The sequence below is a fragment of the Bubalus bubalis genome, chromosome 3, assembly GCF_019923935.1.
Source record: "Bubalus bubalis isolate 160015118507 breed Murrah chromosome 3, NDDB_SH_1, whole genome shotgun sequence".
Taxonomy (NCBI): domain Eukaryota; kingdom Metazoa; phylum Chordata; class Mammalia; order Artiodactyla; family Bovidae; genus Bubalus; species Bubalus bubalis.
Genome location: NC_059159.1, coordinates 61,822,473 through 61,849,536, shown reverse-complemented (window position 1 = coordinate 61,849,536; position 27,064 = coordinate 61,822,473). Strand labels below are relative to the sequence as shown.

At 37.6% G+C, this 27,064-nt stretch overlaps 1 protein-coding gene and 1 non-coding gene across 2 annotated transcripts in view; both read right to left on the bottom strand.

The window, feature by feature from the left end:
* The window catches only part of CA10 (carbonic anhydrase 10), an 840,788-nt gene that overhangs the window by 565,813 nt on the left and 247,911 nt on the right, over positions 1-27,064 (bottom strand). The gene's annotated exons all lie outside the window — the stretch shown is intronic.
* Positions 6,321-6,393, bottom strand: TRNAS-GGA. Its single transcript has one exon. It is a non-coding gene; the product is annotated as a tRNA-Ser (tRNA).

Genomic DNA, 27,064 nt, shown 5'->3' with positions numbered 1-27,064 from the left:
CAACAATATGTGAACCGTGAAATTCCAGATGTTCAGGCTGGTTTTAGAAAAGGCAGAGGAACCAGAGATCAAATTGCTAACATCCGTTGGATCATTGAAAAAGAAAGAGAGTTCCAGGAAAATATCTTTCTGCTTTATTGACGATACTAAAGCCTTTGACTGTGTGGATCACCACAAACTGTGAAAATTTTGCAAGAAATGGGACTACCAGACCACCTGACCTGCCTCTTGAGAAATCTGTGTGCAGGTCAGGAAGCAAAAGCTAGAACTGGACATGGAAAAACAGGCTGGTTCCAAAAAGGAAAAGGAGTACGTCAAGGCTGTATATTGTCACCTGCTTATTTAACTTACATGCAGAGTACGTCGTGAGAAATGCTGTGCTGGATGAAGCACAAACTGGAATAAAGATTGCCAGGAGAAATATCAATGACCTCAGATATGCAGATATACAACACCCTTATGGCAGAATGTGAAGAAGAACTAAATAGCCTGTTGTTGAAAGTGAAAGAGGAGAGTGAAAAAGTTGGCTTAAAGCTCAACATTCAGAAAACTAGAATTATGGCATCCGGTCCCATAACTTCATGAAAAATAGATGGGGAAACAGTGCGAACTGTGGCTGACTTTATCTTTTTTAGGCTCCAAAGTCACTGAAGATGATAACTGCAGCCATGAAATAAAAGGACGCTTAAACCTTGGAAGAAAAGTTATGACCAACCTAGACAGCCTATTAAAAAGCACAGATACAACTTTGCCAACAAAGGTCCACCTAGTCAAGGCTATTGTTTCCCCAGTACACATGTATGGATGTGAGAGTTGGACTGTGAAGAAGGCTGAGCACCGAAGATTTGATATTAAAAAAACAGAGACATTACTTTGCCAACAAAGGTCTGTCTAGTCAAGGCTATGGTTTTTCCAGTGGTCATATACAGATGTGAGGGATAGACTATAAAGAAAGCTGAGCACTGAAGAATTGATGTTTTTGAACTGTGGTGTTGGAGAAGACCACAAGGAGATCCAAACAGTCCATCCTAAAGGAGATCAGTCCTGGGTGTTCATTGGAAGAACTGATGCTGAAGCTGAAACTCCAATACTTTGGCCACCGGATGCGAAGAGCTGACTCATTTGAAAAGATCTTGATGCTGGGAAAGATTGAAGGCAGGAGGAGAAGGGGATGACAGAGGATGAGATGGTTGGATGGCTTCACCAATTCAATGGACATGAGTTTGAGTAAACTCTGAGAGTTGGTGATGGATAGGGAGGTCTGGCGTTTTGCAGTCCATGGGGTCCCAAGGAGTCAGACACAACTGAGTGACTGAGCAGAACTGAAGTGAAATGAATGAGCCAAAACTGCTTCCCAGGTGGCACTAAGAGTAAAGAACCTTCCTGCTAGTGCAGAAGACATAATAGATGCAGATTCAATTCCTGGGTCAGGAAGATCCCCTGTAGAAGGGCACAGCAATCCCTTCAGTATTCTTGTCTGAAGCATCCCATGGACAGAGGAGCCTGTCGGTCAATCGTCCATGCTGCTGCTAAGTCGCTTCTGTCGTGTCCGAAGCTGTGCGACCCCATAGATGGCACCCAATAGACTCCCTTGTTCCTAGGATTCTCCGGGCAAGAACACTGGAGTGGGGTGCCATTGCCTTCTCCGCCTATGGTCCATAGGGTTTCGTAATTCCATAGGGTCTGGTAAAGTCTGACATGGCTGAAGGTGCTTTGCATGCACATATGTTATACAACATGATGAAAAGTCAAAACAACTGTACTCAGAAAACCATAAGATACTGTTGAATGGAGTCAGGAATGACCTAAACAGATGGAGGTATATATTATGCTCTTGAATTCGAAGAATCAGTATTGTCAAAGTGACTGCTGCTAAGTCGCTTCAGTCGTGTCCGACCATGTGCGACCTCATGGACTGCAGCCTACCAGGCTCCTCCATTCATGGGATTTTCCAGGCAAGAGTACTGGAGTGGGGGGCCATTGCCTTCTCTGGTCAAAATGACTATACCACCCTAAAAAACTTACAGATTCAATGCAATCCCTATTCCTATCAAATTGTCAATGGCATTTTTCACAGCATTTGAACAAAAAAAAAAAAAAAAAAACTTACACTTTGTATGGAAACACAAAAATCCCTGAATAACCAAAGCTATGACCAGTGCATTTTCTTGGCAAAACTATATTAGTCTTTGCCCTGCTTCATTTCGTGTTCCAAGGCTAAATTTGCCTGTTGCTCCAGGTGTTTCTTGACTTCCTACTTTTGCATTCCAGTCCCCTATAATGAAAAGGACATCTTTTGTGGGTGTTAGTTCTAAAAGGTCTTCTAGGTCTTCATAGAACTGTTAGACTTCAGCTTCTTCAGCGTTACTGGTTGGGGCATAGACTTGGATTACTGTGATATTGAATGGTTTGCCTTGGAAACGAACAGAGATCATTCTGTCGTTTTTGAGATTGCATCCAAGTACTGCATTTTGAAATCTTTTGTTGACTAAGATGGCTACTCCATTTCTTCCGAGGGATTCCTGCCCGCAGTAGTAGATATAATGTTCATCTGAGTTAAATTCACCCGTTCCAGTTCATTTTAGTTAGCTGATTCCTAGAATGTCGACGTTCACTCTTACCATCACCTGTTTGACCACTTCCAATTTGCCTTGATTCATGGACCTGACATTCAAGGTTCCTATGCAATATTGCTCTTTATAGCATTGGTCCTTGCTTCTACCACCAGTCACATCCACGGCTGGGTATTGTTTTTGCTTTGGCTCCATCCCTTCATTCTTTCTGGAGTTATTTCTCCACTGATCTCCTGTAGCATATGGGGCAACTACTGACCTGGGGAGTTCCTCTGTCAGTATCCTATGATTTTGCCTTTTCATACTGTTCATGGGGTTCTCAAAGGAAGAATACTGAAGTGGTCTGCCATTCCCTTCTCCAGGGGACCACATTCTGTCAGCAGGGCAAAAACTAATAGAGTTTTCACAAGAAAATGCACTGGTCATAGCAAACACCCTCTTCCAACAACACAAGAGAAGACTCTACACATAGACATCACCAGATGGTCAACATATAGTCTTTGCAGCCAAAGATGGAGAAGGTCTATACGGTCAACAAAAACAGGACTGGGAGATGACTGTGGCTCAGATTATGAACTCCTTATTGCCAAATTCAGACTTAAATTGAAGAAAGTAGGAAAAAACATTAGACCATTCAGGTATGACCTAAATCAAATCCCTTATGATTATACAGTGGAAGTGAGAAATAGATTTAAGGGACTAGACCTGATAGATAGAGTACCTGATGAACTATGGACTGAGGTTCGTGACATTGTACAGAAGACAGGGATAAGACCATCCCCATGGAAAAGAAATGAAAAAAAGCAAAATGGCTGTCTAGGGAGGCCTTACAAATAGCTGTGAAAAGAAGAGAAGCAAAAAGCAAAGGAGAAAAGGAAAGACATTCCAATCTGAATGAAGAGTTCCAAAGAATAGCAGGGAGAGATAAGAAAGCCTTCCTCAGAGATCAATGCAAAGAAATAGAGGAAAAGAACAGAATGGGAAAGACTAGAGATCTCTTAAAGAAAATTAGAGATACCAAGGGGACATTTAATACAAAGATGGGCTCGATAAAGGACAGAAATGGTATGGACCTAACAGAAGCAGAAGATATTAAGAAAAGATGGCAAGAATACCCAGAAGAACTGTACAAAAAAGATCTTCATGACCCAGATAATCACGATGGTGTGATCACTGACCTAGAGCCAGACATCCTGGAATGTGAAGTCAAGTGGTCCTTAGGAAGCATCACTGTGAACAAAGCTAGTGGAGGTGATGGAATTCCAGTTGAGCTATTTCAAATCCTGAAAGATGATGCTGTGAAAGTACTGCACTCAATATGCCAGAAAATTTGGAAAACTCAGCAGTGGCCACAGAACTGGAAAGGTCAGTTTTCATTTGAATCCCAAAGAAAGGCAATGACAAAGAATGTTCAAACTACCGTACAATCACACTCATCTCACATGCTAGTAAAGTAATGCTCAAAATTCTTCAAGCCAGGCTTCAGCAATACGTGAACTGTGAACTTCCAAATGTTCAAGCTTGTTTTAGAAAAGGCAGACGAACCAGAGACCAAATTGCCAACATCCGCTGGATAATGGAAAAAGAGAGTTCCAGAAAGACATCTATTTCTGCTTTATTGACTATGCCAATGCTTTTGACTGTGTGGATCACAATAAATGGTGGAAAATTCTGAACGAGATGGGAGTTCAAGACCACCCGACCTGCCTCTTGAGAAATCTGTATGCAGGTCAGGAAGCAACAGTTAGAACTGGATATAGAACAACAGACTGGTTCCAAATAGGAAAAGGAGTACGTCAAAGCTGTGTATTGTCACCCCGCTTATTTAATTTAAATGCAGAGTACATCAGGAGAAATACTGGACTGGAAGAAGCACAAGCTGGAATCAAGATTGCTGGGAGAAATATCAATAACCTCAGATATGCAGATGACACCACCCTTATGGCAGAAAGTGAAGAGGAACTGAAAATCCTCTTGATGAAGGTGAAAGAGGAGAGTGAAAAAGTTGGCTTAAAACTCAACATTCATAAAACGAAGATCATGGTATCTGGTCCCACCACTTCATGGGAAATAGATGGGGAAACAGTGGAAACAGTGTCAGACTTTATTTTGGGGGGCTCCAAAATCACTGCAGATGGTGATTTCAGCCATGAAATTAAAAGAAGCTTACTTCTTGGAAGAAAAGTTATGACAAACCTAGATAGCATATTCAAAAGCAGAGACATTGCTTTGCCAAAAAAGGTCCATCTAGTCAAGGCTATGGTTTTTCCAGTGGTGAGGTATGGATGTGAGAGTTGGACTGTGAAGAAAGCCGAGTGCCAAAGAATTGATGCTTTTGAACTGTAGTGTTGGAGAAGACTCTTGAGAGTCCTTTGGACTGCAAGGAGATCCAATCAGTCCCTTCTGAAAGAGATCAGCCTTAGGATTTCTGTGGAAGGAATGATGCTAAAGCTGAAACTCCAGTACTTTGGCCACCTCATGCGAAGAGTTGACTCATTGGAAAAGACTCTGATGCTGGAAGTGATTGGGGGCAGGATGAGAAAGGGACTACAGAAGATGAGATGGCTGGATGGCATCACTGACTCGATGGACGTGAGTCTGAGTGAACTCCGGGAGTAGGTGATGTACAGGGAGGCCTGGCGTGATGCAATTAATGGGGTCGTAAAGAATTGGACACGATTGAGCGACTGAACTGAACTTAACTGATTCAAAGCTATCTTGCGAAAGAAAAATGGAGCTGAAGGAATCAGGCTTCTTGACTTCAGACTCTATCTTAAAGCTAAATTCACTTAACAATTTGGTAATAGTCTAAAAACAGAGATATAGATCAATAGAACAGGGTACAAAATCCAGAGATAAACTGATGCACCAGTGATCACCTAATCCAAGACACAAGAGGTAAGAATATACAATCGAGAAAAGACAGTCTCTTCAATAATGGTGCTCCCATGGTGAACCAAGTCACAGGAAGTGTGAAATGACATATGCAAGCATGACTAATTGCTTCAATTGTGTCTAATTTTTTGAGACCCTGTAGACTGTAGCCCCAGAGAAGGCAATGGCAACCCACTCCAGTACTCTTGCCTGGAAAATCCCATGGACGGAAGAGCCTGGTAGCCTGCAGTCCATGGGGTCGCTAAGAGTCGGGCATGACTGAGCGACTTCACTTTCACTTTTCACTTTCATGCATTGGAGAAGGAAATGACAACCAACTCCAGTATTCTTGCCTGGAGAATCCCAGGGTCAGAGGAGCCTGGTGGGCTGCCATCTATGGGGTCGCACAGAGTCGGACACAAGTGAAGTGACTTAGCAGCAGCAGCAGACTGTAGCCCGCCAAGCTTCTTTGCCCATGGGATTCTCCATGGCAAGAAAACTGGAGTGGGTTGCCATGTCCTCTCCCAGGAGATCTTCCTGACCTAGAGATTGAACCCAGGTCTCCTGCTGCTCCTGCATTGCAGGCCGTTTCTTTACCACTGAGCTACAAGGGACGCCCTGTGAAATAGCACAGCAAACCTAAAATCCTGATTTTAAAGTCAGAAGACCTGAGAGAGGAGCCCCTGGGAACTTGAGAGAGAACAGGAGTCATGTAGAAGAATGTGATAGAGAAGGAAAGGAAAGGAAGGAAAGTCGCTCAGTTGTGTCCGACTCTTTGCGACCCTGTGGACTGTAGCCTACCAGGCTCCTCCCTCCATGGGATTCTCTAGGCAAGAGTTCTGGAGTCGGTTGCCATTTCCTTCTCCAGGGGATCTTCCTGACCCAGGGATCGAACCTGGGTCTCCTGCATTCCAGGCAGACACTTTAACCTCTGAGCCACCAGGGAAGCCCCAAAGGGGAATGTGATAAGAGAAAATGAGCCCCAAATCTGTGTACAAAGTTCTAGGCTCACTATTGACCTGCACATGCATTGAATCAAGAGCTGAATTATGATACAAAACAAAGCACTGGTTGACCACTGGTGGCATACGTGTGGAGAAGACAGAAAAGTTCTACAAATGCTTTTAAAACTAAACTGATATATATCTTCTTTAATTAGTGCTTTTATTTTCTTTGGGTAAATATCCAAGAGTATATATCATATGGATCATATGGCAGTTGTGTTTTTAATATTTTGTGAAATTGCTATCTGTTTTCCACAGTGGTTGCACCAATTTACATCCCCCCCTCAACAGCGCACAATGGTTCCTTTTTCCCCAAATCTTCACCAATATTTGTTACTTGCTATCTTTTTGATAACAGCCATTCTGACATTGGAGGTGATATATCATTGTGGTTTTGATTTGCATTTCCCTGATGATTAATGATGTTAAACATCTTTTCATATGCCTGTTGGCCATTTGTATATCTTACTGAGAAAAAGCCTATTCAGATCCTCTGCAAGTATTTTAATTAATTTTTTTTTTAAGTTGAAAGTGAAAATGAAAATTGCTCAGTCATGTCCGACTCTTTGTGACGCCTGAACTAAATAGTCCATGGAATTCTCCAGGCCAGAATACTGGAGTAGTTAGTCTTTCCCTTCTACAGGGGATCTTCCCAACACAAGGATCAAACCCAGGTCTCTCACATTGCAGGCAGATTCTTTACCAACTGAGCTATCAGGGAAGCCCTTTTAAGTTGAAATTTATGAATTCTTTGCATATTTTGGATGTTAACCCCTTATGACATATTATTTGCAAATATCTTCTCCCATTCAATAGGAAGTATTTTCATTTTTTTGTACTTTCTATCCCTTACTGTGCAAAAGCTTTTTAATTTGATGTATTCTCAATAGTTTATTTTTTGCTTTTGTTTCCCTTGCCTGAGGAGATATAGCCAAAAACGTTAATTAAAAAAAAAAAAAAAAAAAAAAACATGTTTAAAATCATACTGTCTATATTTTTTTTTTTTCTAGAAGCTTTATGGGTTTAAATCGTACATTTGAGTCTTTAATCCATTTTGAATTTATTTTTTATGTATGGTGTGAGAGATTAGCTCAATTTGATTTTTTTGCATGTAGCTGTCCAGTTTTTCCAACGCCATTTTTAAAGAGACTGTCTTTTCTCCATTGCCTATTCTTGTTCTGTTGGCATAGATTAACTGCCCTTGTAAATGTGAGCTCATTCTCTTCTGTTCATATGAAATATGTGTCTACTTTTATGCTAGTACCATACTTGATTTCTGTAGCTTTATAGTATAGTTTAAAGTCAGGAGGTATAATATCTTCAACTTTGTTCTTCTTCCTCAAGATTGTTTTAGTTATTCAGAATCTTTTGTGTTTCCACACAAATTTTCAGATTATTTGTTCTAGCTTATGAAAAATGTAATTTGAATTTTGATAGGGATTGTACTGAGTCTGTAGCTTGCATTTTTGTAGTATGGTCATTTTAACAATATTATTTTTTTTTTCCCCCAAACCATGAGTATGGCATCTCTTTCCATCTGTTTGTGTCATTGCAACATTACTTACAATAGACAATATATAGAAACAACCTAAGTGCCCACCAGTCAATGAGTGCATAAAGAAGATCTGCTATACATATACAGTGTAATTCACAAAAAGAATGAAATCTTGCCATTTGCAACAACATGGATGGACCTAGAGGGTATTATGCTAAGGGAAATAAATCAGATAAAGAAAGACAAATACTTTATGCTTTTACTTATATGTGGTATCTTAAAAAATAAGAATAAATGAACCAATATAAAAAAAAAAAAAACAGAAACACAGTAATAGATACAGAGAATAAACAGGTGGTTACTAGAGGGGATAGATTGGAAGGGAGAAAGAAATAGGTGAGGAAGATCAAAAGTTACAGATTTCCAGCTACAAAATAAATGAGTCATTGACATGACATTTAAAGTTAAATTTAAATTTAAGATTAAAGTTAAAAAATATGTAATATCTTTGTTGACATATCGTAACAGGACTTATCAAGGTGGTAACTTTGAGATGTATTGAAATATCAAATCACCATGTTGTGTAAAAGAAACTAAGAAAGTGCTGGAAATGAATTATACTTCAAAAACAAACAAACTCAGAAAGAGAGATCAGCTTTGTGATAACCAGAGGTAAGAGGAGGGGGAAATGGACAGAGGCAGTGAAAAGATACAAACTTCTACATATAAAGTAAGTGACTATAAAGAAAGCTGAGCTCTGAAGAACTGATGCTTTTGAACTGTGGTGTTGGAGAAGACTCCTGAGAGTCCCTTGGACTGCAAGGAGATCCAACCAGTCCATCCTAAAGGAAATCAGTCCTGAATATTCATTGGAAGGACTGATGCTAAAGCTGAAACTCCAACACTTTGGCCACCTGATGTGAAGAACTGTCTCATTTGAAAAGATCCTGCTGCTGGGAAAGATTGAAGGCAGGAGGAGAAGGGGGCGACAGAGGATGAGATGGTTGGATGGCATCACTGACTCAATGGACATGAATTTGAGTAAACTCCGGGAGTTGGTGATGGACATGGAGGCCTGGCGTGCTGCAGCCCATGGGGTCACAAAGAGTCAGACATAACTGAGCAACTGAACTGAATTGAAGGATATAATGTAAAATGTATATAATTAATAATGCTATATGTTACAAATGAAAGTTGTTAAGAAAGTAAATCTTAAGAGAGTTAAGAGTTTTCATAATGAGGGAAATGTTTTTTCTATTTCTTTAATTTTGTATGTATATGAGATGATGGGATTTCACCAAACATATTGTGATACTATTTCACAATGTATGTAAGTCAAATCATTATACTGTAGAAAGGGAGATCAAAAAGACAGAATAAGGGGATGCGGAGCTTATCTCCTTTCCTGAACACATCAAAAATTTAGATGTATAAATTTGAAACTATTCTTACTAAAAACTAACTGGAAACTGGCAGGATTCCAGATAAACCAAGCCTGTAAGAAAGATACACACATAAATTGATAGGAAGGGAAGAAAAGTTATTGGGTTAGTATCTGTATATATTCTTGGGAGGAGACTCAGAAGAAAAAGCAGATTACACAAAAGCACTCTTCTCTGAGGTAAAGATCCTCATGTAGGAAGAGGCAAAACAACACACATTTAAAGGCCACAATGCTGCAAACTTGATCTTGACTGTCAGTGCTTCTGCTACAGCAACTTAAGATTGTGCCCATGACACTATGATAATAGCCAATGAGAAAAAAGAGAGTTCTGCCTAACAGTGTGCACCAGCTCTTCTCCTTCTATCTCTAGTCCCATCTCCTGCCATGGTGATACCTGCCTGCACACTCTGAGGAAAGATGCGACTGGCATCTGTGTCAACACCAGCTCTCCCACCTAAGATATCAGACACGTGCAGTCTGCATAAGGACATTTCTACATAAAAAACACCCCTTAAACATCAAATAGGTAATAGTTTCATTTAAATTCATAGAGGCAGAGAAAGTTAAGCAAAATGAAAAGTGATAGGGGCTACTTATAATTTAAATAGCAAGATGAAACACTTGGGGAAAAAATGAAGCAGAAATGAACAATTTAACAGATAAAGAATTCAAAAAATCAGTAATAACAATATTAACTGAATCAAGAAAAAAATTTGATATAATCACTGAATATTGTAACAAGGAAATAGAAAATATAAAAAAGGCCCAATTAGACATGAGGATTTCAATAGCTTAAAAAAAAGTCTAGAAGAAATGAATAGTAGACTAAGAGATACATAAGAACACACGAGTCATCCAAAAGCTAGAGTAATGGAAATTACCCAATCAGAGCAGTGGCCAAAAATAAATAAACAGTGAAAGCAAGTTAAGTGATCTCTGATATAACATTGGGCTGGTGCTCAGTGGTAAAAAAACCAACCTGCTAATGCAGGAGATATGTGTTCACCCTCTGGGTCAGGAAAATCCCCTGGAAAAGGAAATGTCAACCCACTCCAGTATTTTTGCCTGGGAAATCCCATGCACAGAAGAGTCTGGCAGACTACAGTCTATGGGGTTGCAAAGAGTTGGATACAGTTTAGCAACTAAATAACATAGCACCTGGGATAACATTAATTATTCCAAATTCTCATTTTAGGGGTTCCAGAAGAAAAAGAGAGAAGGTGATTCAAAAGGTATTTGAGGAAATTATTGCTAAAAACATCCAAAATGTGAAGAAGGAAACAGATACCCAGGTATAAGAAGAACAAAGGGTCCCAAACAAGATGAACCAAAACGGATAGACATCAAGATATATCATAATTAAAATGGCAAAATTAAAGATATAAAGAGAATTATAATGTCTGCAAAAGAAAAACAAAGAGTCATATACAAGCAATTTCCATAAGGCTATCAATCGATTTCTTTGCAGAAATGTTTCAGGTCAAAAAGGATGGGCATGATATATTCAAAGTGTTGAAAATGAAAAACCTGTGACCGAGAATACTCTATTCATCAAGATTATCATTTAGAATTGAAAGAGAGATAAAGACTTTCTCAGAGAAGCAAAAACTAACAGAATTAATCAATACAAAATCTATCCCAAAAGGAATGTTTAAAGGTCTTTTCTAAATTGAAATGAAGTAAAAAACTATACAAAATGAAAAATCCCTCTAAGAAAGGCAAATTTATAGGATAGAGTCCCAAAATACTGTAAGAATTGAAGATTAAACACTTAGGTAAACCAGTATGCAAAATACAAAAAAAAAAAAAAAAAAAAGTAAAAGCAAATATAACCACAATAAACAATTAAGGCATAAGCATAAAGGTGTAAAATATGACACTGAAAACATAAAATGTGGTGAGGAAAATTAAAAAAAGTAGATGTCTTAGAATGTGTCTGAACTTAAATGACCATCAGTTTAAAACAAGTAGATATAGTTATCGGTCAACATATAAAAATCCCATGGTAAACACAAATCAAAAACCTACAATAGCTATACAAAACCCAAAAACAAACTACCAAAAAAATAATCAAACAACAAGAGAAGAAACCAAGACAGTAATTGAAAAGAGAGCTACCAAAACAACCAGAAATCTAGTAATACAATGGCAATAAGTACATCTGTCAATAATTACTCTAAATGTCAATGAGCTAAACACAAGCTGTTTCATTACATTAAAAAAAAAAACAAACATTAAAACATGTATAAGATCATATAAGAAATGAATCGCCAGTCCAGGTTCAATGCAGGATACAGGAAGGTTGGGCCTGGTGCACTGGGATGACCCAGAGGGATGGTATGGGGAGGGAGGAGGTAGGGGGGTGTTCAGGATGGGGAACATGTGTACACCCGTGGTGGATGCATGTTGCTGTATGGGAAAACCAATACAATATTGTAAAGTAAAAAATAATAATAATTATTTAAGAATAAAACAAACAAACAAAAACACCCAGAAAATTTCAATATGCTGCTTACAAGAGACTACTTCAGGGTAAAAGACAAACACAGACTGAAAATGAGGAAACGCGAAAAGAAATATTTCATACAAATGAAAATGGTATGAAAGCAGGGGTAGCAAAATTCTTAACAGACAAAATAAACTTTAAAGTGAAGGCCACAGCAAAGGACAAAGTGAACGTGAAAGTCACTCAGCATGTCTGACTCTGTGACTCAATATATGTGACCCAATGGACTATACATTTCATGGAATTCTCCAGGCCAGAATACTGGACTGTGTAACTTTTCTCTTCTCCAGGAAGTCTTCCCTACCAAGGGATTGAACCCAGGTCTCTCACATTGCAGGCAGATTCTTTACAAGGTGAGCCACAAGGGAAGCTCAATAACACTGGAGTGGGTAGCCTATCCCTTCTCCAAGGGATCTTCCTGACCCAGGAATTGAACCAGGGTCTCCTGTACTGCAATTGGATTCTTTACCAACTGAGCTATCAGGGAAGCCATTATATAATGAAAAAGAGACCAATACATAAGAGGACATTACACCAAATACATATGAGGACCAATACATAAGAGGACATTACCCCAAATACAGGAACACCTAAATATATAAAGCTAATACTAATGCTGCTGCTGCTGCTAAGTCACTTCAGTCATGCCAGACTCTGTGCAACCCCAAAGATGGCAGCCCCCCAGGCTCCACCATCCCTGGGATTCTTCAGGCAAGAACACTGGAGTGGGTTGCCATTTCCTTCTCTGATGCATGAAAGTGAAAAGTGAAAGTGAAGTCACTCAGTCGTGTCCAACTCTTCACGACCCCATGGACTGCAGCCTATCAGGCTCCTCCATCCATGGTATTTTCCAGGCAAGAGTACTGGAGTGGGTTGCCATTGCCTTCTCCATAATACTAATGAAGAAGAACTAAAGAACCTCTTGGTGAAAGCTAAACAGGAGAGTGAAAAAGTTGGCTTAAAACTCAACATTCAGAAAACTAAGATCATGGCATCCGGTCCCATCGCTTCCTGGGAAATAGATGGGGAAACCGTGCAAACAGTGGCTGACTTTATTTTTCTGGGCTCCTGAATCACTGCAGATGGTGATTGCAGCCATGAAATTAAAAGATGCTTACTCCTTGGAAGAAAAGTTACCATCAACCTAGACAGCATTTGGAAAAGCAGAGACATTACTTTGTCAACAAAGGTCCATCTAGTCAAGGCTATGGTTTTTCCCGTGGTCATGTATAGATGTGAGAATTGGACTATAAAGAAAGCTGAGCTTGGAAGAATTGATGCTTTTGAACTGTTGTTTTGGAGAAGACGCTTGAGAGTCCCTTGGACTGCAAGGAGATCCAACCAGTCCATCCTAAAGAAATCAGTCCTGAATATTCATCCAATACTTTGGCCACCTGATGCGAAGAGCTGACTTATTTGAAAAGGCCCTGATTCTGGGAAAGATTGAGGGCAGGAAGAGAAGGGGACAGCCAAGGATGAGAAGGTTGGATGGTATCACCGACTCAATGGACATGGCCTTGGGTGGACTCCGGGAGCTGGTGATAGGAAGGCCTGGTGTGCTGTGGTTCATGGGATCACAAAGAGTTGGACATGACTGAGCAACTGAACTGAACTGAACTGAATAAAGATAAAGGGATAAATTGACAAGTATACAATAATAGTAGAGGAATTTAACATTCTGCTTATCAGTGGACAGATCATCCAGAAAGAAAATACATAAAGCAGCAGTGGTCTTAAGTGACACAATTGATACCACATATAAGATACCACATCCCCCAAAAGCAGAATAAACATTGTTTTAAAGTGCACATGAAATGTTCTATGGTACAGATAACACAGTAGGCTACAAAATGAGTCTCAGGAAATTATTTCAGAAGATAGAAATTATACCAAGAATTTATTCCAATCACAAAAGCATGAAACAAAAAATCAAAGACAGAAAGAAAATTTGTAAAAGAAAAATGTGGACACTACACATCATGCTACTACAAAAAAAAAAAAAAAGAATAAATTAAAGAGAAAATCAGAAAACATCTAGAGACAAATGAAAATAGAAATGCAACACTCCATAATCTATGCGATGCAGCAAAAATAATTCTAAGGTGAATTTTTGTAGCAGTATAGGCTTTCATCAACAAATAAACAAAACCCTCAAATAAATCTAACCAACCAGCTAAAAGATTTAAAAGAAAACAAACAAAGCTCAAAGTTAGCAGAGTGAAGAAAATAATTAAGATCATAGAGAAAATAAAAATGGAGACCTTTTTATTTAAAAGTCTTAGTAAAATAAATAATAAAGGTCCAAATAAAATAGTAGAAAGGATCAGTAAACCCAAGAGCTGTTTTTCTGAAAAGATAAACAAAATTGATAAACTTTTAGCCAAGCTCACCAAGAAGAAAAGAGAGGATCCAAATAAACAAAATAAGAAATGAAAGAGGAAAAGCAAAACAACCAATGCCACAGATATATGAAATATCATAGGGAAGTACTATGAACAATTATATATGTCAAAGTTGGAAAATCTAGAAGAAATGGACAGATTTCTAGAAAGACATAAGCTACCAATACCGAATCAAGAAGAAAAAGACAAGTTGAACGGGCCGATCACTAATAGTGAAATTGAATTTATAATAAAATAAATTTCCTGAAAACAAAGTCCCAGGACCAAATGCCTTCTGGGGGATTATATCAAATATATAAATATATAATATACCTATCCTTCTCTCACTATCTCCCTAAACTGGAGAGGATAAAGTGAAGTGAAGTGGTTCAGTGTCCGACTCTTTGCGACCCCATGGACTGTAGCCTACCAGGCTCCTCTGTCCATGGGATTTTCCAGGCAAGAACGCTTGAATGGGCTGCCATTTCCTTCTCCAGGGGATCTTCCCGACCCAGGGATTGAACCCAGGACTCCGACACTGTAGGCAGACGCTTTAACGTCCAAGCCACCAGGGAAAGACGATAAAACCATAGGACAGAACACTCCCAAATCTGTTCTACTAGTCAGGCATTGCAAAGATACCAAAAGAAGACAAAGAAAAAAATTACAGGCCAATATCTTTGAGGAAGATACATATAAAAATCCTCAACAAAATATTAGCAAACTGAATCCAACAATATATAAAAAGTAATACATACCAAGATCAAGTTGGATTTATTTCAAGGACACAAGACTGGTCCAACTGTTGCAAATCAATCAATGTGATACAATCCTCATTCCCTGATGGCTCAGATAGTAACGCGTCTGCCTACAATGTGGGAGACCTGGCTTTAATCCCTGCGTTGGGAACATGCCCTGGAGAAGGAAATGGCTGCCCACTCCAGCACTCTTGCTGGGAAAATCGCATGGACAGAGGAGCCTCGTAGGCCACAGTCCATGGGTTTGCAAAGAGTCAGACATGACTGAGCCACTTTACTTCACTTCAATGTGATACAATACCTCCAAAAATAAAGAATAAAAATAACACATCTATTTCAGAAAAAAAAAAAAATCTGACATTCAACATCCAAAAACTCTCATGGCAAAACCTCTAATCAAAGTGGGTAGACAGGGAACACATCTCAACATAATAAAGGTCATTTATGATAAACCCACAGCTAACATTATACTCAAAGGTGAAAGCTGAAAATCTTTTAAATTAAGAGAGAAAAAAAAAAAAAAAAGGAAAGGGTGGCCAGTCTTACCACTTCTATTTAACATATTATTTGAAGACCTAATTACAGCAATCAGTCAAGAAAAAGAAATAAAAGGCATCCAAATTGGAAGGGAAGAAATACAACTGTCACTATTTGCAGATGGCAGATATATAGAGAACCCTGAAGTCTCTACTCCAAAACTGTTAGAACAACTGAATGAATTCTGTAAACTTACAGAATACAAGATTAATATACAGAAATCTGTTGCTTTTCTATATACTAATAACATCAAAAAAAGAAAGTAGGGGGGAAGCTCATTTAAAGTCTCATCAAAAAGAATAAAATACCTAGAAATAAACTTAAATCAAGGAGGTGAAAACCCTATACTCTGAAAACTATAAAATACTGATGAAGGAAACTAAAGATGATACAAAGAAATGGAAAATATATCCTGTTCTCTCACATTGAAATAATTAATATTGTTTAAATCCCCATACCATCTAGAGTGATCTCCATATTCAATCCTATCAAAACACCCTTACATTTTTCAAAGAACTAAAAAAAAAAAAAAACTTAAAGTACATATGAAACTACAGAAGATCCTGGTTTGCCAAAACAATCTTGAAAAAGAAGAACAAAGCTGTAGGTATCATGCTTCCTGACTTCAGACTATACTACCAAGCTATGATAATCAAGACAGCATGATACTGACACAAAAATAGACCCATAGATCTATGGAACAGAATGTAAAACTTAGAAAAAAAATACACATACTTATGGTCAATTAATCTTAACAAAGGAGGCAAGAGAAAAGGTAATAAAGAAACGATACCCTCTTCAGTAAGTGGTGCTGAGAAAACTGAACAACCACATGTAAAACAATGAGGATAGAACCTTTCTTCATACAGTATACAAAAAAAAAAAAAAAAAAAAAAAAAACCCAAAATTGATTAAAGACCTGAAACCATTAAAGCTCCTAGAAGAGAACATAGGCAGAATACTCTACCATACAAATATTAGCAAAATTTCTTTGAGTTTGTCTCCCAAGGCAAAAAAAAAAAAAAAAAAAAAGTATCTAATTAAACTTAGAAGCTTTTGGACAGCCAAGGAGACCACTGACAAAATGAGAAGAGACCTATGAAGTGGGAGACACTATTTGCAAATGATATGACTGACAATGGGATTAATATCCAAAATATATAAAAATTTCATACAACTCAATATTTAAAAATTAAAAATAAAAAACCAGGCAGAAGTACTGAATAAATATTTTTCCTAAGAAGACATACAGATGGCATGCAAAAATATGCTTGATATCACATTTAGAGAAACGCAAATCAAAACCCTATGAGATATCACCTCACACCTGTCACAATGGCTATCATCAAAATGTCTACAAGTGACAAATGTTGGAGAGAATATAGAGAAAATGCAACTCTTGCACACTTTGATGGGGATGTAAGTAGGAGCACCCACTGTGGAAAACATTATGGATAGTCCATAATAGTATAGATTTTAATCAAAGAGTTACAAACAGAACTACCATATGATCCAACAACTCCACTCTTGGGTATAAATGCAGAAAAACAAAACAAAACAAAAGCACTGAAACAAAAAGATACATACACTTCAATGTCCATAGAAGCTCTACTTACACTTGCCAAAATGTTGAAGCTAGCGAGGGGCACATCAGCAGATAAATGTAAAAAGAAGATGTGATGAGTGTATATATAAAATAGAGTATTACACAGCTATAAAAGAATAAAATGATGCCATTTTCAGCAACACGGATGGCCCTAGAAAATACTACACTCAGTGAAGTAAGTCAGACAGACAAAAATACTGTATATCATTTATATATAGAAATTTTTTAAATAATACAAAAAATGTATGTGCAAAACACAAGCAGACCCACAGATATAGAAGACAAGGGGCAGAGGATGAGAGAACGGACAAATTAGGAGTATGGTAGTAAGAGATACAAATAATTATATATATAGTGGATAGCAGAGGATTATACTGTAGAGCACAGGAATTATACCCATTGTGTGTGTGTGTGTGTGTGTGTGTGTGTGTGTGTGTGCATGCTCAGTCGTGTCCATCTCTTTACCACCCCATGGATCATAGCCCACCAGCTTCTTATGTCCATGGGGCTTTTCCAGGCAAGAATACTGGAGTGGGATACCAAACTTGTAATAAATTTTAATGAAATATAATCTTTAAAATACTGAATCACTATGTTCTACATCTGAAAATAATATTATAAATCAAATAAATTTCAATAAAAATAAATACTTATTAAAAATCATTGTACTGTATATACTAAACTTTACATTGCTGTTGTTAATTTTGTTTCAGTGAAACTTGAAAAAAACATCAAAGCAAACAAACAGAAATATAATAAAATTATAGGCCTAAATCTATCAATTGCAGTCAGAAACAGCAACTAACCCCAGTATACTTGCTAGCAGAATTCCATGGACAGAGGACGCTGGTGGACTACAGTCCATGGGGTCACAAAGTGTTAGATGTGACTGAATGACTGAGCATGCAAATCTCTCCATATCAATAATTACATAAAAGTAAATGTTCTAAGCAAAATGAAAACACAGAAGATTAGATTTAAATATATATATATATATATATATATATACCAATCTTGTAATAAATTTTAATGAAATATAATCTTTAAAATACTGAATCACTATGTTCTACATCTGAAAATACTATTATAAATCAAATATATTTCAATAAAAATATTTATTAAAAATCACTGTACTGTACATACTAAACTTTACATTGCTGTTGTTAATTTTGTTTCAGTGAAACTTGAAAAAAAACCAAAGCAAACAAACAGAAATATAATAAAATTATAGGCCTAAATCTATTAATTGCAGTTGGAAATGGCAACTCACCCCAGTATACTTGCTTGGAGAATTCCATGGACAGAGGACGCTGGTGGACTACAGTCCATGGGGGTCACAAAGTGTCAGATGTGACTGAATGACTGAGCATGCAAATCTCTCCATATCAATAATTACATAAAAGTAAATGTTCTAAGCAAAATGAAAACACAGAAGATTAGATTAAAAAAAAAAAAAATATATATATATATATATATATATATATATGAAAAGGTAAGACTCAACTATTATACGTACTACTCTGGGTAGGATTCCCTTAGGAGTAAAGGAGTAGCCATCATGGTCAACAAAGGAGTTCTAAATGCAGTACTTAGATGCAATCTCAAAAATGACCGAATTATCTCTGTCCGTTTCCAAGGAAGACCATTTAATATCATGGTAATCCAAGCCTATGCCCAAACTACTCATGCTGAAGAAGCTGAAGTTGAATGGTTCTATGAAGACCTACAAGACCTTTTAAAATTAACATCCAAAAATGATGTCCTTTTCATTATAGCTGACTGGAATGCAAAAGTAGGAAGTCAAGAAACACCTGGAGCAACAAGCAAATTTGGACTTGGAGTACAGAATGAAGCAGGGCAAAGGCTAATAGAGTTTTGCCCAGACAACACACTGGTCATAACAAACACTCTCTTCCAACAACGCAAAAAAAGACTCTACACATGGACATCACCAGATGCTCAACACTGAAATCATATTGATTATATTTTTTGCAGCCAAAGATGGAGAAGCTCTATAAAGTCAGCAAAAATAAGACCAGGAGCTGACTGTGGCTCAGATCATGAACTCCTTATTGCCAAATTCAGAATGAAATAGAATAAAGTGTGGAAAGCAACTAGACCATTCAGGTATGACCTAAATCAAATCCCTTATGATTATACACTGGAAGTGAGAAATAGATTTAGGGGACTAGATCTGATAGAGTGCCTGATGAACTATACACGGAGGTTCGTGACATTGTACAGGAGACAGGGATTAAGACTATCCCCATGGAAAAGAAATGCAAAAAAGCAAAATGGCTGTCTAGGGAGGCCTTACAAATAGCTGTGAAAAGAAGAGAAGCAAAAAGCAAAGGAGAAAAGGAAAGACATTCCAATCTGAATGAAGAGTTCCAAAGAATAGCAAGGAGAGATAAGAAAGCCTTCCTCAACGACCAGTGCAAAGAAATAGAGGAAAACAACAGAATGGGAAAGACTAGAGATCTCTTCAAGAAAATTAGAGACACCAAGGGAACATTTCATGCAAAGATGGGCCCGATAAAGGACAGAAATGATATAGACCTAACAGAAGCAGAAGATATTAAGAAGAGGTGGCAAGAATACACTGAAGAACTATAGAAAAAAGACCTTCATGACCCAGATAATCACAATGGTTTGATTACTCACCTAGAGCCAGACATCCTGGAATGTGAAGTCAAGTGGTCCTTACAAAGCAATACTATGAACAAAGCTAGTGGAGGTGATGGAATTCCAGTTGAGCTATTTCAAATCCTGAAAGATGATGCTGTGAAAATGCTGCACTCAATATGCCAGCAAATTTGGAAAACTCAGCAGTGGCCACAGGACCAGGAAAGGTCAGTTTTCATTCCAATCCCAAAGAAAGATAATGCCAAAGAATACTCAAACTACCGCACAATTGCACTCATCTCACACTCTAGTAAAGTAATGCTCAAAATTCTCCAAGCCAGGCTTCAGCAATACATGAACCGTGAACTTCCAGATGTTCAAGCTGGTTTTAGACAGGTCAAGGAACCGGAGACCAAATGCCAACATCCTTTGGATCATCGAAAAAGCAAGAGAGTTCCAGAAAAACATCTATTTCTGCTTTATTGACTATGCCAAAGCCTTTGACTGTGTAGATCACAATAAACTGTGGAAAATTCTTCAAGAGATGGGAATACCAGACCACCTGACCTGCCTCTTGAGAAATCTGTATGCAGGTCATGAAGCAACAATTAGAACTGCACATGAAACAACAGACTGGTTCCAAATAGGAAAAGGAGTACGTCAAGGCTGTACACTGTCACCCTGCTTATTTAACTTATATGCAGAGTACATCAAGAGAAATGCTGGGCTGGGAGAAGCACAAGCTGGAATCAAGATTGCCAGGAGAAATATCAATAACCTCAGGTATGCAGATGACACCATCCTTATGGCAGAAAGTGAAGAGGAACTAAAAATCCTCTTCATGAAAGTGAAGAGAAGAGTGAAAAATTTGGCTTAAAGCTCAACATTTAGAAAACTAAGATCATGGCAGCTGTTCCCATCACTTCATGGGGAATAGATAGGGAAACAGTGGAAATAGTGTCAGACTTTATTTTGGGGGGCTCCAAAATCACTGCAGATGGTGACTGCAGGCAGGAAATTAAGAGACGTTTACTCCTTGGAAGGAAAGTTATCACCAATCTAGATAGCATATTGAAAAGCAGAGACATTATTTTGCCAACAAAGGTCCGTCTAGTCAAGGCTACGGTTTTTCCAGTGGTCATGTATGGATGTGGGAGTTGGACTGTGAAGAAAGCTGAGCACCAAAGAATTGATGCTTTTGAACTGTGGTGTTGGAGAAGACTCTTGAGAGTCTCTTGGACTGCAAGGAGATCCAGCCAGTCCATTCTAAAGGAGATCAGTCCTGGGTGTTCATTGGAAGGACTGATGCTAAAGCTGAAACTCCAATACTTTGGTCACGTCATGCGAAGAGTTGACTCTTTGGAAAAGACTCTGATGCTGGGAGGGATTGGGGGGCAGGCAGAGAAGGGGACGACAGAGGAAGAGATGGCTGGATGGCATCACATGACTTTGAATGAACTCTGGGTGTTGGTGATGGACAGGGAGGCCTGGCCTGCTGCGATTCATGGGTCCGCAGAGTCGGACATGACTGAGTGACTGAACTGAACTAAATGAAACACTAGGTAAAATAAAACTGGAGTGACTATGTTAATATCAAATAAAGTAGACATAAGAACAAGAAAATTACTGGGTACAAAGAACATAATATCATGATGACAGGGTCATTTCACCCTTTGATAGCTCAGCTGGTAGGGCGGAGAACTGTAATGATGACAGAGTCCACTTACCAAGAAGACAAAACAAAGTTATGTGTATGAACCAAACAACATATCTTTAAAATGTACAAAGCAAAAACTGAAGCTGAAATCAAAAACCACCACAATACTGTACAAAGTAATTATTCTCCAATTAAATAAGTTAATTTAAAAAATTTAGTTAGACTGTAAACATTCCTTTTAATTATTAATGCAACAAGTAAACACAAAATCAGCAAGGATCTAAAAGTTCTGAACAAGACTCAGATTACTTGACATGTATAGAACATTCAACACAACAGAAGAATATACACTGTTTTCAAGTGTATTTGGAACATTCACCAAGATAGACAAGATCTTGGGACATAAAACAGACCCAACAAATTTTACATGACTGAAATAGCACACTATACATTCTCTGACCACAATGAAATTAAACTAGTATCCAATAACAGAAAAATGTTGAAAAAACCCAAATCTTTTAAAATTAAATATTTCTTTTTTTAAAATTTTATTTTATTTTTAAATTTTACATAATTGTATTAGTTTTGCCAAATATCAAAATGAATCCACCACAGGTATACATGTCTAAGGGATACATTGGTCACAGAGAGTATAAAGAACATTTTAAAATATTTTGAACTAAATGAAAATGAAAATAATACATTTTGCAATCAGTTTTATGTAGTTTGCTTCACTATTGTCATTATTTAATCAAACATGAATCTAAATATTGCTGTGAGATAGAAATGATAAACTCTATATAGTCATTTTATTATTAGAAAGAAAGATAATTATTTGAAAGGCTGAAATAAAGATATTTTAGAAAGTCCCTCTAAAATATCTTCCCTGAAATTCTCTGAGCATAATGAATGAAAAAATATGTTTTAACCATGGGAAACAATCCAGTTCTTGCTTGAATTGAACTACCTATTTATTCTTCCAACTAGATGGATATTTATTGAATATCTGTGTGTGCCAGAGAAAGACTCAGTTCTTTCCTACCATGTCTTTATTCCCAAATTCTCATCAAGCAATTCTCAGTGACACCAGCTGAGCATACCTCAATTTAACTCCATTATGACATTATCCTGACATTCTGTCAGAGTCTTTGATTTAAGTGCTCAGACCCATAAGATTGCTCCCCCCTCCTACTTCATATGCCAGTCACAGATAGTCAGTTGCTTAATTATCCATAACTTCTGTCTGATGTGGCTACAAATTGAAGGGTCTCGAAATTTCCAGAGCAGCTCACAGAACTCAGGGAAATGCTATGTTTACCAATTTATTAGAAGATAAAGGATATAGATGAACAGTCAGATGAAGAGATACATAGGGCAAGATCTAGGAAGATCCCAAGCACAGGAGCTTCTGTTTCTGTGGACAGGGTCAAAGGCCAATATTATAATAAGAAATACTTCTGGTACCCTTATTAGTTAAAAATTTATAAGGGTTTTAAGAGCTCTGTGCTAGGAATGGTGTATACACACACACACACACATATTTATATACTAGAATATTATAGAATATTAGAATATATATATGTATTCTATTCTATATAAATGTAATATATATGTATATACATATACATACATTCTAGAATGTAATGTATATACAATATACCCTATTATATTAGAGCCAGATACTGTTACATAAAGAAGTTTATATCAAAAATTAAAATGAATGAATGAATGAATCTTTAAGGAATTTCTGTGTGCATCTTAGAGAGGATGAGCAGAAAATCCCATTCCAGGCAGAGGGAAAAAGTGCAAAGAAATAGACACAGAACAAGCAAAATTTGCTCTGAGAAGATACTCTTTCTTCCTCTTAAATTTTCTAGTGGGGACTGGATGCACTATCTGCAGTGCAACAGCTAAATCATGGAGTCACAGAGTGGGCTGTTGGTAGAATAATAAAAGTACATTGAATAGTTAGATAGCCCCAGGGAAGAGATAGAGCACACATTTCAGGCCAATGCAGATTTTGTACTCCAAATGAAATTTCTCTAGCATCTTTAATTAAAAAAATACTATGCAAGGCTGGGCAAAAGTTGTCCAATTCTGAGCAACCTAGACTGTTTTCACTTCACTTAATTCCTATTAAATCATAATCTTCTCAAACATCCTTTCATGGTATCTGGAAAGCATAATCCTTCAATCTAATTTTTGAGTGTGGATTAACAATTAATACGAAAAACAGAAGGGATTTTCCAAAGAAAGTAATTTCTTTGAGGGGAAAAGAAAAATCCCTCCACAAACTACAAGAAGTTTTTTGGTTTTATTATTTTTATTATTTTCCCCTCTAAGGCAATGACACCCCACTCCAGTACTCTTGCCGGGAAAATCCCATGGATGGAGAAGCCTGGTAGGCTGCAGTCCATGAGGTCACTAAGAGTCAGACACGACTGAGCAACTTCACTTTCACTTTTCACTTTCATGCATTGGAGAAGGAAATGGCCATCCACTCCAGTGTTCTTGCCTGGAGAATCCTAGGGACGGGGGGGGCCTGGTGGGAGGCTGTCTAATGTAGTCGCACAGAGTCAGACACGACTGAAGCGACTTGGCAGCAGCAGCAGCAGCATGATAAGTCAGGAATGAGAATCTAAAATCTTAAAGTCATCATGGCAGAATTTGTTAAATTTTATGCTGCATGGCTTTAACAGGAGAAAAGTGATTCTACTATCACCCTGAATATTTTTTTGTAGTGAATGCACAGATATATTGCACTGCTTAAATGCTGAAATGCCAATTTTGCTTATTCAAAATTATTTTAATTATTAGCTCTTATATGATAAGCACGATAAGCATTAATCTTTTTGTGATCTAACATCAGCCTTTCCAAAGTTATTAAGGTAAATTCTATTCTAAATTTTATCCTAAAAGGTTCCATTATTTTGTTTATTTCCATTTATCAAAAGTCACAAATATGTTTCATTTTCTCTGCCATACTTTGAGAAATAAAGTAATACTTGTATTGGTAGGTAAACTATCTACATTTAGGCAGTGAAACAAAATAGAGAGGAGTGTAAAAGTAACCAGCAACAATAGGTGGGTTTGAGGCTGGGAAGAGAAGCTGCAGAGAAAACAGACAAGATATAATGAAATTGTACTTGAATATGTCATGAATTTGCATGAGAAATATTGCTCTAAACATTCCATATTTGAACAGATGTTACACAGTAATTTGAGTTAATTTGTTAATGAGTATTACCTGAATATAGATTTCAAATGTATATAAAATAAATTTCTAGATAACAATGTTTTACTTGTTTGGAAAATTGTCATAAATGACTTGGTAACTAAGGATCTAGAGATGTCTATTTGGCTTAAACCAATAATCTTGGAGTCTCAGGCCAATAATGAAGAAGTGAAGTAAAGTGAAAGTCACTCAGTCATGTCTGACTCTTCGCCACCCCTTGGAATGTCCATGGAATTTTCCAGGCCAGAATAGTGGAGTGGGTAGCCTTTCCCTTCTCCAGGGGATCCTCCCAACCAAAGGAATCAAACCCAGGTCTCTCACATGCAGGATATTCTTTACCAGCTGAGCTACAAGTGAAGCCCAAGAACACTGGAGTGGGTAGCCTATCCCTTCTCCAGCAGGTCTTCCCAACCCAGGAATCGAACCCTTTATCAACTGAGCTATCAGGGCAGTAATGAGGAGAGTCTAAAAATGAATCTAGACTATACCATGCATATTTTTAGGCAGTCAGGATTTCAGTTTCCTATGCACAAATGGCAACATCATGGTTATCTACACAAGCTCAGGGATAGAAAGAGAAAATAACTATACTTCTCTCTAACAAACAATTTCTTCTCTAAGAAGCACAAATACTTAGGTTATATTTAAATCTGCTTTGGAGATGCCTAAACATGCAAAAGGCTAGACTTCATGGAATCTTGCACATAATAACTTCTGGGAAACTGGAATTCAATAGAGTTTCTGAAGGTTGCATAATGTGAGGAAATATTGGAATTCTGGTCATTCAGAGTGGGAAGGTTTCACTAGCTTTCCCAAGCATTCAGTTAAAATTTTACACAAATCACAAATAAGAGTAGGGATACACTCTCCCTAAATTATCTTTTCAGTCCATCCTAACAAAGCCCAAACAGGCTTGACAGTTAAGTATAAAGCTGATTCTCCAGTAAATTAACTCTTAATACTTTCCAGAAAAAAAGAGTCAATGCACTTTAAAGAAAGATGATAACATTTAGACTCTAAACATGAGGCACTCAACAATGTACAACATACAATAATAATTTACTAAAATGTGTAGCAGGGAAATATGATACATAACTAAGAACAAAAATGTAAATAGGAATACATTCAGACATGACAATAATGTTGTAATTAGCTGACGAGGGCTTTAAAAGTACCTATTATGACTAAGCTAATTTTTAAAGGATTAAGTAAATAGACCAAAAAAAAAAAAAAAAAAATCTCAGCAATGGATTAGAAACTACAAGAAGAACTGAATGAAAATTATACAATTTAAAGTTACAATAGCTGAAATTTTAAAAAATGAATAGACTTAACAGTTGATGGATGCTGAAAAAGATTATTGAACTTGAAGACAGGATGAAAGAATCTTTATGAGCTAAATCTGAAAAAGAAAAATAACCTTGATAAAAACAACAGAGCCTCACTGACCTACTGGAAAATATGAAGTGTCTACATTTATAACTTAAGTTCTACAGGGGAAGAGGGAGAAACTGGACAAAAGCATGTTTGAAAAACTAAAGGTTAAAATTTTTCTTTTTTTTTTTTTCATTTCTTTTATTTTAATTTTAATTTAATTTTATTTTATTTTAAAACCTGAAACACTGTATTAGTTTTGCCAAACATCAAAACGAATCCACCACAGGTATACATACACTCCCCATCCTGAATCCTCCTCCCTCCTCCCTCCCCACACCATCCCTCTGGGTCGTCCCAGTGCACCAGCCCCAAGCATCCAGTATCGTGCATCGAACCTGGACTGGCAACTTGTTTCATACATGATATTACACATGTTTCAAATTTGATGAAAAATTACAAATCACAAGCACAACCACATATCCACTGAAGAAACAGTTATAAGTAAAATTTTGGGAGAGAATTTTGAAGATGGCTGAGCAAAAGGAACATAAGCTCACCTCCTCTCACAGGCACATGAAAATCACAATTCACAGGACAACTATCCTTTCAGTCTTGAAAAAGGTTGAAATCTACCAGAAAGGAGGTAGGTAGGAGGGGTGGATTCATGATATAATCAAATCACACAACCCCTGGGAGTGGGTGGCCCACAAACTGGAGTGTGATTGTTGCAGAGGTTCTCCCACAGGAGTCAGATTTCTGACCCCCACATCAGGCCCCTGGCCCAGGGGTCTGGTGCTAGGAAGGGGCTCCCAGAACATCAAGCCTTATAGGCCAGTAGAGTTTGGCTGCTAGACCTCCACAGGACTGGGGTAATAGAGTCTTCACTCTTAAAAGGCACACACAAATTTTTTGTGCACAAGGACCAAGGGCAAAGCAGTAACTTGGTATCTGCTGGTCTTGGAGAATCTTTGGAGGAGGTGGGGGAGGAGTGG